The following is a 21,283-nucleotide window of genomic DNA, read 5'->3' on the forward strand; positions in this document are numbered from 1 at the left end:
TCCCATCATCCCTACATTCCGATTCAACAAGATGTTCCAAGCTTAGCTGGTACTTTCCCTGCCCTGTCTCAGGCTCTTTGAAAAAGCTGCCCACCAGCCCCCTTTTCTCCGTTTCCTGCCCTCAGGCGGAACCTTAGAGCCCCTGACCTGGGCGGGAGAACCGCGCAGCGGACCAACCTTTTCCGGTTATGGCCGGAAGTCCTCGGAGAGGGGCGGCTTTGTGTCAGGTGACGGGAGTCTGCGTAGGAGTGATCGCAGTTCTTACCCCGCAGCCTGAAGAGACAGAGTGGCGGGGCATCGGACGGACGGATAAGCTGGGTTGGCCTCAGCGGTGTTAGCTGAACAGAGGCAGGTACATGATGGGCTCGGGTGGTAGTTTAGGGGCTGTCGAAGTTGAGGGACGCGGGCAGGGTTTCGGCCTTATTTCTGCCTTAACCCGGCCCACAGGCTGAGACACCTGGCCCAGCGGCGCAGAGACAACAACCCAGGCTCTGCTGGGGACCCTCCGCTCCAGAAGAGAGGTGCAGTCGGCGTTGTGGTCTTTTATGTGATTATAGTTTTGGGAAACTGAGGCCCCGAGAAGAAAAAAGACAACCACGAGCTCTCCTTTCCGGGCGGGGACTCACTTTAACTTACTTTCTGTCCCCGGCTCGAGACAGCCTTTCTCAGGTGGATATGCTTTAAATGATTTTGCACCGTTGGGCTTAGGAGTGAGAGAGCCGAGAGACTTCGCTGCATACCGCCAGTTGTGCGTTATGGGCCCAATCCATTACCTTTGTTGAGCCTCAGTTTCCTCATTTGTAAAACAGGGCAGTGTGCCTAAAATATGGTTCTTATACTGGTTTGTTTTGAAATGTCTCGGGGTGCATGCTTCATAGCGCCGTTCTTAAATAAGACTTCTGATTTAGAATCTGGGTCGGAACCTGGGAACGTTTTGAACATAACACCTTGGGGGTCCTGTACACACTGATGTTTGAAGGCCACTGATTTGAAGTGCTTTCCTGCTGTGAGTACTAGATATCCGTATTCTTTGCTTTGAGGCAGCTGGAGCCGTCTCTGGATCTTTGAAAGAATTGGGATGTTTAGCCCAGAAAAGAAAAGTAGAAGGAAACTGTCTTTAAAAACGGAAAACAAGGGGGCACCTGGGTGGCTCAGTGGATTAAGCCGCTGCCTTCGGCTCGGGTCATGATCTCAGGGTTCTGGGATCCAGCCCCACATCGGGCTCTCTGCTCCGCAGGGAGCCTGCTTCCTCCTCTCTCTCTGCCTGCCTCTCTGCCTACTTGTGCTCTCTCTCTGTGTCAAATAAATAAATAAAATCTTAAAAAAAAAAAACAAAAACGGAAAACAAGGGGCGCCTGGGTGGCTCAGTGGGTTAAGCCACTGCCTTCGGCTCGGGTCATGATCTCGGGGTCCTGGGATCGAGTCCAGCATCGGGCTCTCTTCTCAGCAGGGAGCCTGCTTCCCTCCCTCTCTCTCTCTCTGCCTGCCTCTCTATCTACGTGTGATCTCTCTCTGTCAAATAAATAAAATCTTTAAAAAAAAAAAACGGAAAACAATTGCTATGGTGAAGAGTGCTTCACTTTTTATCTTTGGGGTTGAAAGTGGCAGAGCTAGGACCAGTAGGCGGATTCTCTTGGTTTAATAGAAGAACTTAATGCTGGTCAGAGGTGACCAGCAATGGAATGGATTGGCTCCAAAAGTAATGAACTTCCGGTTAAAGGAGGTATATAGATATTAGATATCTAATAAGCAGGAAGGTAAACACCAGCAGGAAGTCTTAGCTCAAACACAATCTATTTTTCGGGAGGGGGATAGGATGTGAGCAGAACTGGGTCATAATATGGAATCTTTGCTCCATAGGGCACTCTAAATATTGTTACAGGTTTTGTAAGAAATGTCTTTCCAACCTGAAATGTCTGATTCTGAGTAACTCTTAGAATCTTTCTGGTGCTGACTGACTTATATTTTCTGCCATCTTTTCTTGACACCTCCATCACCCCCAGCCTACATTTTCTAGAAGTAAGGCCAGTGGTGTGAATTAATGTAATCTGTCCCTGTGCACCATCTTTTTTTTTTCAGGGACTTTGGAATGGCCCATCTGACAAGGGCTTCTTAAATGTTGTTGAATAACTAAGGAGGTACCCCACCCCATTGGTTTGTAGCTTATGTTCTTAGAATAACTTGGAAATGCTGTTAAAGAGTTTGTGTTTGAGGGCACCTGGGTGGCTCAGTCAGTTAAGCATCTGCCTTCGGCTCAGGTCTTGATCCTGGGCTCCTGGGATCAAGTCCCACTTTGGGCTTCTTGCTCAGCGGGGAGTCTACTTCTTCTTCTGCCCCCTGCTCATGATCTTTCTTTCTCTTTCAAATAAAATCTTTTAAAAAGAGAGAGAGAGAAAAAAGAGAGACTGTGTTTGATCAGGAGAAGCCAGTGAACTCTTTGGATCACAAAATTGAGAAGTCTCTGTCAAGAAGGGCCCCTTAGGGTTGTTCAGGCCAGCCTTTCCTCCCTGGGTCATAAATCCCTCTTTAATCCTCTCTCCACCAATGTATTTATATAGCTCTTGTATCTAATGAGAGAATTTTTGCAATCTGTCAGCTAACTTTTCATCCAGCATTTAAAACCAGTCCTCCGGGGCACCTGGGTGGCTCAGTGGGTTAAAGCCTCTGCTTTCGGCTCAGGTCGTGATCCCAGAGTCCTGGGATCGAGCCCCGCATCGAGCCCCGCATCGGGCTCTCTGCTCAGCGGGGAGCCTGCTTTCCTTCCTCTCTCTCTGGCTGCCTCTCTGCCTACCTGTGATCTCTGTCTGTCAAATAAATAAATAAAATCTTAAAAAAAAATAAAAAAATAAAACCAGTCCTCCTAGGGATTTGACTTGCCTGCCAGTTGATCTTCCCTAATGTGTAATCTACAGGTAATGCTTCTAGCATATCTTTAGTGTTCTTTTCTTTTTTAGATCTTATTTCTTTATTTGAGAGAGGGCAAGCAGGAGCTGTTGGGGTGGGGAACAGTGCAGAGGGACAAGCATATTCCCCATGGAGTGCAGAGCCCCAGGCTAATGCTTGGACCCTGAGATCATGACCTGAGCTGACCGAGCCACCCATGCACCCCTAGATTATCTTTAGTTTTCTTTTTCTTTTTAAAATTTTATTTATTTATTTGGAGAGAGAGAGCGTGCGCTAGCGAGCTCAGGCACACAAGCAGGCAGAGTGGCAGGCAGAGGCGGAGAGAGAAGCAGGCCCCCAGCCAAGCAAGGAGCCGGATGTGGGACTCGATCCCAGGATCTTGGGATCATGACCTGAGCCGAAGGCATTGGCTTAACCAACTGAGCCACCCAGGCATCCCTGTCTTTAGTTTTCTAATCAAATGTTGAAGTTCCTAAAAGCAGGTCACATTTTCAAAACCTGTAAGAATATTTAGAGTGCCCTATGGAGCAAAGATTCCATATTGTGACCCAGTTCTGCTCACATCCGTCCCCCTCCCGAAAAATAGATTGTGTTTGAGCTAAGACTTCCTGCTTGTATTTACCTTCCTGTTTTGTTTGTGTTTCCTAGGATTAAAAACAAAATCGTGAAATGCTTATTCAGATATTATCCAGGTGCTGGTTTAAAATGATCGTAATTTGGTGATATCTTCAATGCTTAATAATCTGAAATTTTCCTTTTAAAAAAGTACCTGAATCAGCATTTCCAAAGTGTGTTCTTCAGGCCACTACTTGGAAGCGATGCCTCTGAAAAGAAGTGTTCCATAGTAAAAATAAGTTTGGAAAATGCTGTATATCATTATCTTTTCTTGGAACTTCTCAGCATATAATACCACATTAAATGTACTGAGATGTCCTGTAATAAAGAAACATACCTAATCTTGTTTCACCTAGAGTTGCCAAACTTAATTGATGTGCATGCAACACTTCTTTTTTAATTGAAGCACACATTGGCAAATTCTTTTTTTTTTTTTTTTTTTTTTTTTTTTTTTTTTTTTTTAATTTATTTAAGTAGTCTCTACACCTATTCTGGGGCTTGAACTCATGACCCTGAGATCAAGAGTCTCATGCTTTTCTGGACTGGACCCACCCTGGTGCAAATTCTCATCTGGAGAGTCTGCAGTTTATGGTATGTGGGCCAAATCTGGCTCTATTGCCTGTTTTTGCATGGCATGTGAGCTAGGGATGGATTTTATATTATTAAATGGTGGGGAATAAATCCAAAAAAGAATAACGTTTGTGATATGTGAAAATTACAGGAAAATTAAAACTATAAATAAGATTTTATTGGAACACAGCCACACCCATTAATTTACATATAATCTTTGGCAAAAGAGTTGAGTGGTTGCCCCAAAGACCATATGGTTTACAGTCTAAAGTATTTCTGGTATGCCATTTTACAGAAAGAATTTACCAGCCCCTGACTTGCATTGTGTACATTTTTTTAAGTTTTTTCATGTACATTTTTTAACTCTTTGACTTTTTTTCATTTTTAACTTTTTTAAACTTTTGTATAATTTATTTTATTTTGAAATAATTTTAGACTTACAAAAATAATACACAAACTTCCTGTATACTTTTCACCCAACTTTCCCTAATGTTAACATTTTACATAGCCATGTTAAAATTATCTAAATAAGTAATTTAACATTAATACAATACTACTAACTAATCTATAGACTTTATTCAGATTTAGCCATTTGTCTGCTAATGTTCTTTTTCTGTTCCAGGATCCAGCCCAGTTTCCCACATTGCATTTAGTTGTCAAGTCTCCTGAGTCTCTAGTGATCTGAGACAGTTCCTCAAGTCTCTTTTTTTAATATATATAAAGATTTTACTTATTTATTTGACAGAGAAGTCACAAGTAGGCAGAGAGGCAGACAGGGGGGGAGAGGGTAGCAGGCTCCCTGCTGACTAGAGAGCCTGATGTAGGGCTCCATCCCAGGACCCTGAGATCATGACCTGAGCTGAAGTCAGAGGCTTAATCCATTGAGCCACCCAGGCACCCCTCCTCAAGTTTTTTTTTGTCTTTTATGACTGTAAACTTTATTTTTTTAAGATTTTATTTATTTGTTTGAGAGGGAGAGAAAGTATAAACGGGGGGAAGGGGCAGAGGGAGAAGCAGGCTCCCCACTGAGTAGGGAGCCCCATGGGGTGGGGGTGGGGGACTCAATCCCAGGACCCTGAGATCGTGACCTGCATGACCTGAGCTGAAGGCAGAGGTTTAACAGACTGAGTCACCCAGGCACCCCCAACTATAAACTTTTGCAGAGGACTGACCAGTTATTTTGTAGAATGTCTGTTGATTTTTTTTTTTTTTTAACATTTTATTTATTTACTTGACAGACAGAGATCACAAGTAGGCAGAGAGGCAGGCAGAGAGAGAGAGGAGGAAGCAGGCTCCCTGCCAAGCAGAGAGCCCGATTCGGAGCTCGATCCCTGGACCCTGGGATCATGACCTGAGCCAGAGGCAGAGGCTTTAGCCCACTGAGCGACCCAGGCGCCCCTGTTGATTTTTTTTAAAAACAGAATTCACATGTTATAAAATTCACCATTTAAATAGTACAATTCAGTTTTTTTTTCGTATGTTCACAAGGTTGTATAATCATCACCACTATTTTAATCCCAGACCATTTTCATGTCCCCCAAAAGAAAACCTGCGCATGTTGCAGTCACTCCTTGTTCTCCCCTCTTCCATCCCCTGGCAGTCACTAATATGGATTCATATAGTATGTGCCCTTTTTTACAATGTGTGGCTTTTTGTGTCTGGCTTCTTTCATTAAGCATATGTTTTCATAAGATTCATCCATGTTGTGGCCTATATTGGTACTTCATTATATTTGATGAATAATATTTCATTGTATGGTTATAGCACATTTTGTTTATCCCTTCATTAATTGATTGACATTTAGGTTGTTTCTGCCCTTTGGTTATTATGACTAATGCTGCTGTGAACATTCATGTTCACATTTTTGTTTGAACATATTTTCAGTCCTCCTAGATGTGTTTCCTCAGGAGTGGAATTTGCTGGGTCATATGGCAACTCAATGTTTAACTTTTTGAAGAACTGCCAAACTTTTCCACAGCAGCTGCACCATTTTACATTCCCATTAGCAATATATGAGGGTTCTATTTTCTCCACATCCTCTTCAACACTTGTTATTGTCTCTTTTTGTTGTTATTATTATAGCCACCCTAGTGGTTGCAAAGTGGCATCTAATTGTAGTTTTTATTTTCATTTCCCTAATGACTGATGATGTTGAACATCTTTTCATGTGCATATTGGCCATCTGTGTGTCTTTGGAGAAATGTCTATTCAAATCCTTTGTTCATTTTGTAATTGAGTTATTTGTTATCACGCACAGTTTTGCATGTAAATATTAAAAGAGTTTGCAGATTGCCTGAAGCCCCTTGAAGTAACTGAGAGTGAGCTGAACTGCAAAATCTGAGACAATGCCAGTAACTCCCTGATCTGAATGAGGTTGGATTTGGACATGCTGAAGTACAGAGTAATTGTTCCTTTGAAACTGCTGACCATTCAAAGCTTCTCTCAGCTCCAACCACTGCTAATCATGCAGAGGTAGGATGGCCATAGTCAAGTAAAGGGGGTACTACAGTATTATTTGAAATGTGATAAGACCACTAGGAAGTCCTGCCATCTGAGAGCTACTCTGGTGGTTGTCTGGTCACAGTCAAGGAGTAGAGGAGTCAGTGGTGGTTTGGAATACTCTGGACTTGTGATATTGGGCACCTGCTTGGGGTGGCAGAGCTATCAGTGCACCCCTGCCTCTTTTGACTCCAGAGCATTTGGCTATACCCAAACCATCTTGAACATATAATTAAAAAATGAAACAGGGGGGCGCCTGGGTGGCTCAGTGGGTTAAGCCTCTGCCTTCAGCTCAGGTCATGGTCTCAGGGTCCTGGGATCGAGCCCGGCATACAGCTCTCTGCTCAGCAGGGAGCCTGCTTCCCCCCTCTCTCTCTGCCTGCCTCTCTGCCTACTTGTGATCTCTCTCTCTGTGTCAAATAAATAAAATCTTAAAAAAAAAAAAAAGAAACAGGGGTGCCTGGATGGCTCAATTGGGTAAGCATCCAACTCTTGATTTTGGCTTAGGTCATGATCTCAGGGTTGTGAGATCAAGCCCTGCATCTGGCTCTGCATTGTGTGTGGAGCCTCTCCCTTGGGGTTAAGCATCTACCTTTAGCTCAGATCATGATCTCTGGGTCCTGGGATCAAGTCTCACATCGCTCCCTGTTTGGTGGGGAATCTGCTACTTCCTTTACCTCTGCCCCTCTCCACCTCTTCCCACCTTGTGCTCTCTGCTCTTTCTCATGCTCTCTCAAATAAATAAAAATCTTAAAAAAAAAGATTTTATCTGTCCCTCTCCTTCTGCCCCTTCCCCTAAAAGAAAGTTTTTACAAAGAAAAAAGACACTTTAATTTTCAGTGTTTCTAATGTTTTAAGTTACAGTAAACTAAATGAGTATTAATTTTACTTTTTCACTTCACTGAGCATGTGTACTAATAGTAAGAGTGTTTTTAGTGTGATAAAATTTTTAAAATTCACAGATAATTGTGATTTTCCCATTGATTATTATGACCATTTTTCATAGTATCAGTTTGCATTTTTATTGTTCTGCTTTACTGTACCAAACAAGGGTTGTCTGCATTTTCCTCCAGCATTTTATTTGTTGGTAGAATTCATGTCCTTAATAAAAAAATGTAGTCCAAAATGCAGAATCTTTACATTTAACTAAGAGGAATTATTCAGTTAGACTAATGCACACCATCCCCCTTTTACTTCAGACTTATACCAGATAAAGAGCATTTCTAGCATTAGGGGCCTGAAGCTCTCTGACAGATAAATAAAATCTTTAAAAAAAGAAAGAAAGAAAAGTAAGGATATGTTTCCTTTTCCAAAGATTAGAGGAACTGGGGGATGAGGAATGAGATACGATAATCCTCACAATTAGGAACTAGATAGAGGCATATTCCTGAGAACCATTAATTGAGTAATTCACTCATTTAACAAGTATTTTAATAAAGTATGTAGAAATTAAGATGGGAGACATTACAGTATAGATAACACAGATTTTTCTTATTGATTTAGAAATAAAAGATTTAGCCAAATGCCAAACTTTAAAGATGCAAGGAAAAAGGTATATTTTGGGGAGCAAATACCTTGAACAGGTGAGAGGAAATGTAATCCATGGTATGAGTGGGTAGTTTAGCCTTAGTTAAGAGCAGAGATAGTTCATGCATGGTAGTAAAGAGAGAAATAAGAATATAAGACTACAGACAGAGCCAAGTCGTCCTGTTTGGAAGTAGAAAGATAAGGCAGCTCTCTTGTTTTTAGTTTTTTCAGGGAAATAATAAGGATGGTCATTAGTGAAGGTGAAGAGAAAGTAGGGGTTGTTTATAACTGAAGAAGTAAAAAGTTATGAAACAGCCATCACAGACTCATAAATTTCATTGACTCAAAATATGGTGAAAGGATTGCTAAAAATTGCAAGGGGTCTGGAGTGCCTGGGTGGCTCAGTTAGTTGTTGGGTGTCTACCTTCTGCTCAGGTTCCTTGCTCAGCAGGAAACCTGTTTCTCCCTCTCCCACTCCCCTGCTTGTACTCCCTCTCTTGCTGTCTCTCTGTTAAATAAATAAATAAAATCTTAAAAAAAAAAAAAATTGCAAGGGGTCTTGAGGTCATAAATTCAAGGTAAGCTGATCAGCAGAAAATCTCCTTAGGCCTATTCAGTTCTTTTAATATATCAATAAATAGGAAGGCATTATTTTACTGATTTACATTTTTTAAAGTCCTTTATGGTAACTAAGGGGGGGGGGAGGAAATTATGGAGGTATGCATATGGAGAAAAGGATGGACCATGAGATCTAAATAAGATAAAAAGGAACAAAGGACTTGAAGAGCCTTAATGTGCAGTACAAAGAGGGTAAAGTTAGTGAACCAGCCATCACAGGTATTTGAAGTCTTATCAAACTGAACAGTTAAGAAGGAATTTGCTAGAATTTGGGAAGTGGTTGTCAGATGATGAGACTACTGAAATACATGTTTTAATAGTCCAGTAATAGTTAATGACAAATTTTAGAGCCTGGCCACAGACCGGGGTTGGTGAAGTTGAGCAGAAAACAAGATATTAATGAAAAGCTTTAAGAAGCAAGTGGTTGGATCAGGTACCAGGCAGGTTATCTCTGGAGATATTGAACATACTTTTAAAAATAATGGGAAATGTGGTGGAGAGAAGTGCAGTTAGGCAGATGCTAAAATAGAGAAATTAAAGGACATGACCAGCTCAGTCAAAGGAAATACGTGCACTGATTAGATTAGACTTGGTAATCAGCTACACTGATAATCTATTGATAAGTTCTATTTAATACTTTATTCTTTGAAGTGATTTGTGTGTGTGTGTGTCTCTGTGCTATAAATTACACAGTGTTCTGTGAGGAGTTTGTAGAGAGGTACCTTTGCAGGTGTAAGTGGGGGGTCTGCTGACCATCATTAAATTTTTCTTTGTTCACTGATCAATCTAGGGTTGGAACTATGTTGTGAAGAAGTCAGAGGTGTTTAACAAGGAATTAGGGCTAAATGAAATACAAAGGTTTCTTTCAACCTAAATAAATTCTCTACAGTTAATTTTGGTTTTTAATAAGCCCTATTTCCCCTATTAATTGGTATCATCATTAAATTTTTCTTTGTTCACTGATCAATCTAGGGTTGGAACTATGTTGTGAAGAAGTCAGAGGTGTTTAACGAGGAATTAGGGCTAAATGAAATACAAAGGTTTCTTTCAACCTAAATAAATTCTCTACAGTTAATTTTGGTTTTTAATAAGCCCTATTTCCCCTATTAATTGGTATCACAGTACCTTAAAGAGGACACATAACTTTGGAACTTGTTTTTTGAAACAATTAGGAAGTTCTAAGTTGAAACTGTTTTGGGTGAGAGGCTCAAAACAGTAATTTTAATTGGGAAGGTAATACATGCTCATTTTGAGAAATATAGAAAAGCTTCCCTCTCTTCCTACCCACATTGTTTCTGAAAAGAGCTTTATTAAGTTGCTTTTATTTCCTTGTTTATCCCCCAGTGTGTACATTTTTAATGGTTAGAACCATTCAGTGCACATAGTTCTATAGCTTGCTTTTTCCTGTTAGCATTTTTTAAAGATTTTTTATTTTTAAGTAATCTCTACACCCAAGGTGTAGAGCCCACACCCTGAGATCAAGAGTTACACACTCTAAGGAAGGACTGAGCCACACAGAGGCCCCTCCTGTAAGCATTTTAATGTTGATGTCTCTATGCTTTTGTCAGCCTTTTTTGTAAGCGTTACTTCTGATACATACACTTAACCATTCAGTTTTTCAGTAAGTTAATAAGTATTGCTTGGGTATATAGAACAATGACTCAGCATGTTCTTAGTGAGTGGAAGTCTAGTTTCTTTCTAATAAGGGGCACAAATTCTTTTTAAAAACTTTTATTGTGATAAAATATACATAACAGAATTTACCATTTAACCATTTTTAGGTGTATAATTAATTTGGTGGCATTAAGTATATTCACAGTGTGTGCAACCATCACCGCTATGTGTTTCCAAAGCTTTATTGCTACACCAAACAGAAACTCTATACCCATCAAACAGTAACTTCCCATTCCCCCTTCATCCTAGCTCCTGGTAACCTCTAATTCACTTTTTATCTCTATGAATTTGTCTATTGTAGATCTTTTTTTTTTTTAATATTTTATTTATTTGACAGAGAGAAATCACAACTAGGCAGAGAGGCAGGCAGAGAGAGAGAGGAGGAAGCAGGCTCCCTGCAGAGCAGAGAGCCCCATGCGGGGCTCGATCCCAGGACCCTGGGATCATGACCAGAGCCGAAGGCAGAGGCTTTAACCCACTGAGCCACCCAGGCGCCCCTTTTCTTTTTTTTTTTTAATTAAGACAGCATTCACCCATTTTTACTGAATTTTTTTATTTTTATTTTTAAGTAGGCTCCACACCTATCATGAGTTCAAGAGTCACACACACTGGGGCACCTGGGTGGCTCAGTCATTAAGCATCTACCTTCGGCACAGGTCATGATCCCAGGGTCCTGCGATCAAGCCCTACATTGGGGTCCCTGCTCAGCGGGAAGCCTGCTTCCCCTCTCCCACTCCCCCTGCTTTTGTTCCCTCTCTTGCTGTGTCTCTCTCTGTCAAATAAATAAAATCTTAAAAAAAAAAAAAAAGTCACAAACACTACCAGCTGAGCCAGCCAGGAACTCCTGTTGTAGATGTTTTCTATTAATGGAATCATAAAATAAATGACACTTTGTGGAAACATAGGGATCTTTTTTCCAATTTTTTTATTGTAGTAAAATACATAGAATAAAATTTATCATCTTAAGCATTTTTAAGTGTATAGGTCAGTGGTATTAGGTACATTCATATTGTGCAGCTATTACCACCATCCATCTCCAGAACTCTTCATTTTTGCAAAACTGAAACTCTTGTACCCATTAAACAGTAACTCAGGGGTTCCTGGGTCACTTAGTAGGTTAAAGCCTCTACCTTCGGCTCAGGTCATGATCCCAGGGTCCTGGGATTGAGCCCTCGCATCGGGCTCTCTGCTCAGCAAGGGACTCTGCTTCCCCTCACCCCCCGCCTGCCTTTCTGCCTACTTGTGATCTCTGTCAAATAAATAAATAAACTCTTTAAACAAACAAACAGTAACTCACTGTTCCCTCCTTTCCCATACCTCTGGCGACCACAGTTCTACTTTCTGTCTCTGTGATTTTGACTCTTCTAAGCACCTCATATGACTGGAATCCTACAGTATTTGTTTTTTTGCAACTAGTTTCTTTCACTTAGCATAATGTCCCCAAGGGTCATCCATGTTGTGGTATGTGTCAGAATTTTCTTCCTTTTTAAGACTGAATAATACTTCATGGTATGCATATATCACATTTCGTTTATCCATTTATTTATGTGTGGCTGGATATTTGGGTTGCTTCCATGTTTTAGCTGTTGTAAATAATGGAAATGTTAACATGGGTGTGCAGATATTTCTTTAAGACCCTGCTTTCAGTTCTTATGGCTATATACCCAGAAACAGAATTGCTGGATCATATGGTTTTTTTTTTTATTTTTTTTAATTTTTAATTTTTTAAAAAATTTTAATTAATTTTTTTATAATAATTTTTTTAATTTTTTATTATTAATAATTTTTAATTTTTTGAGAATTGCCATAGTGTTTTCCACAGCAGCTGTACCATTTGACTTTCCTACTGAAAGTATGCTAAGGTTCCAGTTTCTCCACCTCAGCAACACTTGTTATTTTCTGTTTTTTGTTTCTTTCTTTTTTTTTTTAAGATTTATTTTATTTATTTATTTATTTGACAGACAGAGATCTCAAATTGCGGGAGAGGCAAGCAGAGAGAGAGAGAGGAGGAAGCAGGCTCCCCACTGAGCAGAGAGCCTGATGCAGGGATCGATCCCAGGACCCCGGGATCATGACCTGAGCGGAAGGCAGAGGCTTTAATCCACTGAGCCACCCAGGCACCCCTCTTTATTTTGTTTTTATAGTAGCCATCTTAATGGGTGTAAGGTGGTATTTTGTAGTTTGGATTTGGATTTTTGTAATTAGTGATGTTGAGCATTTTTTCATGTTGTTTTTTTTTTTTTTAAGATTTTATTCATTTGACAGAGAGAGAGAGAGCACAAGTAAGCAGAGCTGTAGGCAGAGAGAGAGGGGGAAGCAGGCTCACCGCTGAGCAGAAAGCCAGATGCGGGGCTCGATCCCAGGACCCTGAGATCACGACCGGAGCCGAAGGCAGAGGCCCAACCCACTGAGCTACCCAGGCACCCCTTTCATGTTGTTTTTGGCCACTTGTATATCTTTGGAGAAGTGTCTATAAAGTTCTTTGCCCATTCTTTTTTTTTTTTTTTAAGATTCTATTTATTTGACAGAGAGCGTAAGCAAGGGGAGCAGCAGGCAGAGGGAGAGGGAGAAAGCAGGGCCTCCCCCCCCCGCCCCCCCCTCCCCGCCCAGCAGGGAGCCCAATGCAGAATTTGACCCTGGGATCATGACTTGCTTAACCGACTGAGCCACCCAAGGGCCCCTCCTTTGCCCATTTTTGAAATGGACTGTTGTTTCATTGTTGTTGAGTTTTAGGAGATGTTTTTTTGTTTGTTTGTTTTTAAGATTTTATTTTTTTATTTGACAGAGAGAGCACAAGCAGAGGGAGGGGCAGAGGGAGAGGGAGAAGTAGGCTCCTTACTGGCAAGGAGCCCACCGCAGGGCTTCATCCCAGGACCCTGGGATCATGACCCGACCCAAAGGCAGACGTTTAACTGAGTCACCAGGGTGCCCCAAGTTTTAGGAGTTTTCCATATATTCTGGATATTGATCCCTTAGATACATGATTTGCAAATATTTTCTCCCATTCTGTGAATTGCCTTTTTATTCTGTTTAGTGTCTTTTGATGAGCAAAATTTTAAAAATTTTCATGAAGTCTAATTTGTCTATTTTTTCTTTTTTTGCCTTTGCCTTTGATGTTTTATCTAAGAAATCATTCCCAGAAATATAATATTTAAAGGAGGGAAGAAGCTTCCAAGTGGGTTCTGGCTTAAGAGTCTCTGAAGTGGCCTGAATTGTCACATAGCTACTACCATGACCCCCACTTTTCTACTCTTCATATCAGCTAGGATGTCATGAGTACATCTCATTGAGCAGTGGGAGGAAAGCACGACTGAATGGTGGTCTAAGGACGCACAGAGGTCAGAAGCAGCAAGCTGTGACTTGTTTCTGTGGAAATAGTCTAGTGGTCTGGCTGGCATTCCACTCTTGGTGTCATTCACCAGGTTGACTCCCCTGGTAGTCTCTGTAGCACCTGATTATTTGATATCCATGCTCCCAGTTGCTCCTCAGAAGTGCTGTGTGGTATAGGCATGGGGGAAGTTTTTAAAGAGGAACAGCTCTCTCAATATGGGAGCGGGTCCTGGGCAAAAGCCCAGGAAAATGACTTGTCTTTTCTTAGCACTACCAGCTCTTCGGAGGCATTTTTCAGCGAGATTCTTTTTTTAAAAGGAGTTATATTATGACTAGACCATAGATTTCTTGAGGGCAGGAATCAGAACTTTGTCTAATTTATTTTTATCATTAAGCATAGTCCTTGGTATTCTCCAAATATTTCCCAAACTGCTCTGATAATTAACATCAGGTGCCTCAGGGCACAAACCTGATTTGTAAAAGTCAGTATTACATATTATTCAAAATGGTATCATTTTGGTTTTATTACTTTAAGCTATAGTTGGTTTATCATATATATGTTCTCTTTTTTTTTTTTTTAAGATTTTTTATTTATTTATTTGACAGAGAGATCACAAGTAGGCAGAGAGGCAGGCAGAGAGAGAGGAGGAAGCAGGCTCCCTGCGGAGCAGAGAGCCCGATGCGGGGCTCGATCCCAGGACCCCGAGATCATGACCCAAGCCGAAGGCAGCGGCTTAATCCACTGAGCCACCCAGGCGCCCCCATATGTATGTTCTCTTGATGGTCCTTCTTTGGATCTCCTTTTCAAAGGAAAAGTGAAATCATTGTTTTGTCGAGTATGAGCTAGGTGTTATTAAACTCTTAGGAAGTGTTCTCCTTAATTAGTTAAATCTTATCTTTGGATATTTTCTTTTTATACTCTACCTTCAGGATATTTTAGAGCTCTTTAGCTCAGCCTCAGGTAAAATCTGAATTAATGAGATTATATAGATTCTGTAGTAATAAGGATTTACTGACCACATGAAAACAAAGGCAAAACTCTCATTTTGAAAACTTTTCTGAAAAAAAAGGAAGGGCAGACACAGTTACTCTATTTGCAAGTGAGGACCCTGGCTTAGTGAGTGGCAGAGCTGAGTGTCAGACTTGTTCTTCTGGTTCCAGATTTTTCCTTTCACTGTATTGTACTAGAAATCTACAGCCCTTAACTGAGATCTGTCCAATTTGAAGATTTTTTTAAAATTTATTTGATAGGGAGCACAAGTAGTTAGAGGGAAGCAGGCTCCCTGCTGAGCAGACAGCCCAATGCAGGGCTCTATCCCAGGACCCTGAGATCATGACCTGAGCCGAAGGCAGAAGCTTTAACCCACTGAGCCACCCAGACGCCCCTGAAGATTTTTATTTAATACAATATTTTATGCATTTGGTTTGAATTGAAATTGGTTAGAGCCCCATTGTTCATTCACGTACATTTATCAAACATTTGCTTTGTGTCAGGCACTGTGCTGGCGGCTCTAGGAGGTGTCTAACTTAGAGTGTTTACTAGACAGATAAATGAATAATTAGCACTCTGTATCAGTAGTTATCTCTAATAGAGGTGGTACCAATTTGGGAAACCCCAAAGCTTTTTCTGGTTGCAGATCGCCTGGGTGGCTCAGCGGGTTAAGCCTCTGCCTTCAACTTGGGTCATGATCTCAGGGTCCTGGGATCAAACCCCGCATTGGGCTCTCTGCTCAGTGGGGAGCATGCCTCCCACTCTCTTTCTCTATTTGTGATCTTTCTCTCTGTCAAATAAATAAATAAAATATTAAAAAAAAAAGGGAAAAGGATTGAAGTTTAAACCAAAAAATGTTTCTTTTTCATTTGTTTCAGAATTTTGAGCAATACTAAAACTTTATTACTCTAAAACGATTATGTGATATTTCCAGTTCTGAAAAACGTCCCTGAAGAATATTTTGTTCTTTTAAGACACTGATTTCCACAACTTCAAATGGCTAAATTGTGTCCGTTTGAGTTGTATAGTTCTAAGTCTGGCTATCAGATCTATCAAGCCACGCACATTTATGAGGTGTTCTTCAGGTTCCTGGCCCTGTGCTGAGTAAGGCACCTGGAAGCTGGGACCAAGGACGGAGACACACAAACAGCTCACTGAGATGTGTTTAGCACATTGGCTTGGGAGTTGGGAAGCTTTGCCTCTGACTGGCTCTGATCAAATGACCTAACTACTTTTAACCTTAATCTAACACACCAAGGGATGCTAACAATGATATCGTAGTATTTACCACAGAGGTAGGTTATGAAGATTAAATGAGATAATTCATGTAAAGAATGCTGTGTGTTAGCTGACATTATTCATGGTAATAATAAATATTAAAAATGGCTCCTGATTTTAAAACTTTTGGTGAAAATCTGATTTTGCCTGAATCAAATTAAGTGTATCCCATTCTGGATTTTTCTCATACACAGTTCTGATGTTGCACCTACTATGCCTTCAAAGAATCATGGCCATTCAGAAAGGGAAGTTGTGACTCATTCATTAAGCAAATTAACCAAGTACCTGCTGATTACATAGCTCTGTGGGGAATATAAAAAAGGATGACTTTTTTATATTTTGTGAGATCTTTGTGTACTTTGTGAGATCTGACAGTGAGGGTGAGATTAACATTTTTCAAGCACTTAAGTCTGCTGGCACTGTGCTAGTGCCTTATTATTTTATCTCTTTAATTCTTATAAACTATCCTGGGAGAAAGGTAATAACACGTTTTACACATAGGAGTAAAATAAAGGCTCGGAAAATAATGTCTAAAGTTACCAAGTAAATGGCAGAGCTGAGATTTGAACCCAAAGCCGTCAAATTCCTCTGCTATGCTAGTTTTGTTTTTTGTGTTTTGTCACAAAATTCCTTGTCATCAAATTCCTCTGCTATGCTAGTTTTGTTTTTTGTGTTTTGTTCTTTAAAGATTTTATTTATTTTAGAGAGAGAGTGTGGGCACGTGAGCTCTAGCACAAGTTGGGGGGAGGTGCCCCATAAAGAACATGTTAACGTGATAGAAAGGGTGATAAAAGGCAGCTCTCGGATGACCCATAAAAGTTTGTACAGTTGATCATCCAAATCTTGCTTTACCTTTTCTTATGAAACCTGGTAAGCTTTAAGGAAAAGCTTTGAAGGGGTGCCTGAGTGGCTTAGTCAGTTAAGCATCTGCCTTCAGCTAGGGTCGTGATCCCAGGGTCCTGGAATCGAGTCCCACATGGGGCTCCTTGCTCAGCGGGGAGTCTTCTCCCTCTCCCTCTACCCCTCCCCTCCCCCTGGCTCCTTCTCTCTCTCACTCTTTCTTTCAAATAAATAAAATCTTTAAAAAAGGGGCACCTGGGTGGCTCAGCAGGCTAAGCCTCTGCCTTCAACTCAGGTCATGATCTCAGGGTCCTGGGATCAAATCCCACATCAGGCTCTCTGCTCAGTGGGGAGCCTGCTTCCCGCTCTCTCTCTCTCTACTTGTGATCTCTCTTTCTGTCAAATAAATAAATAAAATCTTTAAAAAAAAAGAGGGGGGAGAAGGATTGAAGTTTAAACCAAAACAAAGAAAAACCCTTTCTATGCAGAAGTACCTGAAGACAACGTGAAAAGGTAGGAATAGCTGATCCCACAGTCCCCACTCAAATATGAAAGGCACAAGGACTCTAAGGCCTTTCTCGCTGCCTCAGTCCCAACCCTTGCTGCCTTACCATGCCCGTATGTGCCCTGGGCTCCAGCCACTGTGAACCAGGCACAGTGCATTGTCCACTTCTCCTGTGTTCTTTGTCTCCCCAGCATGCCCTGAAGTCATGCCCTCTATGCGTATTTCCGTCAGCACTCAGCAAGCTAGGCTGCCTTATTTACTTGTCTGTGTCCCCCTTTAGACTGAAAGCCTTTATCTCTTTATCCTGAATGCTTGGCATATAAGATCTTCAGTAAATCTTTTAAGATGGCGTGTCTGGGTGGTTCATCCAGTTAAGCATCTGCCTGCCTTTGGCTCAGGTTATGATCTCAGGTCCTGGTTGGTCTCCCTGCTCAGCGGGGAACCTGCTTCTCCCTCTCCTTGTACTCCTCCCTACAGCTTGTGCTTTCACTTCTATCTCAATTAAATAAATAAAATCTTAAAAAAAAAATCTTTGAAGTTAAGTGAGGGGTTAGTTGAGCCAGATAGGGAGGTTAAAGGATGTCATAGAAAAGGAGCAGTGCTGCCCCAAAGAAAAGAGGCCAATCTCAGCTTCCTCTGTTGTTTTGGACTTGGAAGGTCATTCATACCCATGATCCTGTATTTGAGGGCCACACCTCTCTTTAGGGACCTACCTAAACAACATTCAGACTCTTAAAATTTTAGAGCCTGGTTTCTGTGTGTTCCAAGTTCCAATCAACTTACTTAGATTTCTTTCTACTCCAGTCTTCTGTGAGTGTGATGTAGACATTTTCAGAATGTAGTTCTCATCTCTGCCTACACGTTGTCCAGCAGGAGCCTAATGAGCAGCACAGATAGGCTTGGGCAAGCTACAGTTCCTGGCAGAAAGCTTCCACGTGAGGGCACGTGAACAAGCATGTGCCCACAGGAACAAGAACTCTTCTGGGTATCCTCTGGGATTGTGCTAGTCATTTATCACCCAAATTTATAATCTTCATCACTAGGATTAACTTAGATACCTCGGCATACGCTGGTCCAGGAATTCTTAGAGTTTAAAGGCACTGAGAAGGCAGATTTTGAATGCCTGCACTTCTCTAGAACCTAAGAACTGAATACAAGAATGCTACGAAGAGATTTCTTCATGAGGTCAAGTTCCCCAGTGTTTCCTGAAGGTATATGCAACTTTTGCGTTCTCCTCCTTGCTCGGTTCCTGTGAGGTAGACCAAGCCAGCTCTGGGAAGGTAATAGGAGTGAGGATGCTGGGTCAGCAATAACAGCTTCCAGGCTCTGCATTCTTAAGGGATCATTAAGTATTGCAAATCTGCTTTAATCCCAGTACCACTTGTGCCAACCTGGACATCTCAAATTTAGGAAAGTTTTTTGAAACTAAGTATGAATTTGTTTCTTTAATGATAAGTTTTGTCTTAGATGGACCAGAAGTGCTGACTGGTCTGAGATCTCAGCTGACTTGTTTGTCTCCCATCCCCCAAGTTTATCTGACCTCTTTGTACTGTAGCTGGGGTTTGTACATTTGTACATTTTGAAGGACAGGCCCACAGGTTGCTGTCCCTCCCAAACTCTGTGTTGCTGTCCCTCCCAAACTCAAAATTACTTTGTGCTTAGGAGCTGGGTTTCCAAAACTTCATCAAAGAATTACCTGATGTGAAAGGTAGGGGCACTTATTTGAAAATACAGATTCTTGGTCCAGATCCAAATCCTATTTAAATCACTGAGTGGGAGGCGCCTGGGTGGCTCAGTGGGTTAAGGCCTCTGCCTTTGGCTCAGGTCATGATTCCAGGGTCTTGGGATCGAGCCCCGCATCGGGCTCTCTGCTCAGCAGGGAGCCTGCTTCCTCCTCTCTCTCTGCCTGTCTCTCTGCCTACTTGTGATCTCGGTCTGTCAAATAAATAAATAAATAAATAAATAAATAAAATCTTAAAAAAAAAAAATCACTGAGGGGTCTAGGAGCCAGATTTCTGAGAGAGTGCCTTGTTTAGGAAAAACAGGCAAGTTTGATGGAGCTCCTGGGTAAGAATTCTTATAATTATCTATGTGTCTTCTTTAGCTCTTATTCCAGATTCCAGAGCCTCAGCTTGGCTGTGGTCTTTGTGACTTCCCTCCACACACACGCAGCTGGTAGCCCCAAGCCTTAAATGTAGTTGGTGCTAGACATATATTGATTGAATGCATGAATACATGCGTCACACTCACTTCAAAGAACACAGAAGTTACAGCATTGCACAATAAACTTGATGGAAAACAAAGGCCAGGTATTTAATTTTGTAAAGCTGTATGTTAAAGCATAACATGTAAAAGTGAAAAGAGTGCCAGTGTTGTGTTGGAAAGTCTGAATTTGGCGCTGAATGGTGGCCTGGCCTTGGACAGGTCCTCCAACCTCCCTGGCCTGATAGCCTGATCTATAAAATGGAGTGACAATCAGAGTGGAAATAGATGTGAATGTGCTTGAAAAGCAGAAAGTAGATTCAGATCAGGAGTGAAGAATTGTCCTGAGCAGGATTGCTGTGTGGTCAGGTTGAAGTTCATTGTCTCTACTAGGACCAGGAGAAAGTTTCAGTAGGATGGCAGCTCAGCCATGCTCAGGACCTGCTTCCCTTCATTCTGTGCACTTCCTGAGTCAACCAGGGTCCTCTGGCCTCTAGCCACTGTCCCACTTCTGCTGGGTACAGAAGGATGTGGTCACATTCTTTCATTCTGCCAGTGTTTTGTAGCTAGTCCCCAGGGAAGGTTGCTCATCTCTGCCATGCTGCCTTGGTGTGGTGAGGTTCCTTTACATGAGGGTGGGAGGAGATGAGGACAAAAGGCTCCACGGATAGGTGCACAGCTCTAGGGCCCATGATGTGTTGCAAAGAGAGGTTTGTGAGCAGCTGGCCTGTTAATCAAAACCAGTCACACATGCCCACACCCACTCACTTCGCAAACATTTGAGTGCCTACTAGGAGAAGGCTTTAGAGCCTGAGTAGGGACCACGTGGTCAGTCTACTAAGAATTAGAATGAGAGTTAATGTGGTCTGCTTGGAGCTGAAATGTGCAGGCCTGTCCATCGTCTAACCTGCTGCAAGCCTGCTGCTATCTGCAAACTGACCTGTCCTGTTACAGACCTGTCCTGTTACTGACCCCTGACCATTCCCACCCTAACACCTGCCTTGATCCTGACTGTCCCATTAAGCCTTCTGTCCCTTAGGAGTATGAGTCATGCAGAGCCTTGTTGGGTCCAGGGAGTAGGGAGGGTAATGAACCAGGATAAGGGGTGTCTATGTACATCTGCCCAGTAGTAGTGGCCCCCTCCTACACCAACAACAAGACAGAAGAAAGAGAAATTAAGGAGTCAATCCCATTTACAATTGCACCCAAAACTATAAGATACCTAGGAATAAAACTAACCAAAGAAGCTAAGAATCTATATGCAGAAAACTATAAAGTACTCATGAAAGAAATTGAGGAAGACACAAAGAAACGGAAAAACGTTCCATGCTTATGGATTGGAAGAACAGATATTGTGAAAATGTCTATGCTACCTAAAGCAATCTACACATTTAATGCAATCCCTATCAAATTACCATCAAATTTTTTCAAAGAAAAAGAACAAATAATCCTAAAATTTATATGGAACCAGAAAAGACCCTGAATACCCAGAGGAATGTTGAAAAAGAAAACCAAAGTTAGTGGCATCACAATTCCAGACTTCAAGTTGTATTACAAAAGCTGTAATCATCAAGACAGTGTGGTATTGGCACGACAAAGCAGGAAAGAATGTCCAATGGAAGAAAGACAGTCTCTTCAACAAATGGTGTTGGGAAAATTGGACAGCCTCATGCAGAAGAATGAAACCAGACCATTTCCTTACACCACACACAAAAATAGACTCAAAATGG

The 21,283-nt window shown here is 41.5% G+C and overlaps 1 protein-coding gene across 5 annotated transcripts in view; it reads left to right on the plus strand.

Moving 5' to 3' along the window:
- The first annotated feature begins 216 nt into the window (after positions 1–216).
- The window catches only part of RNF185 (ring finger protein 185), a 38,878-nt gene continuing 17,811 nt past the window's right edge, over positions 217–21,283 (plus strand). For 3 of the 5 annotated variants that reach the window (XM_046025730.1, XM_046025725.1, XM_046025726.1), the window contains exon 1: positions 217–352. The gene's annotated coding sequence lies outside the window, so the exon portion shown is untranslated. The remainder of the gene's footprint in view (positions 353–21,283) is intronic. The other 2 variants (XM_046025727.1, XM_046025729.1) reach the window with 1 other exon arrangement.

The sequence above is a fragment of the Meles meles genome, chromosome 12 (genome assembly GCF_922984935.1).
Source record: "Meles meles chromosome 12, mMelMel3.1 paternal haplotype, whole genome shotgun sequence".
Classification (NCBI taxonomy): domain Eukaryota; kingdom Metazoa; phylum Chordata; class Mammalia; order Carnivora; family Mustelidae; genus Meles; species Meles meles.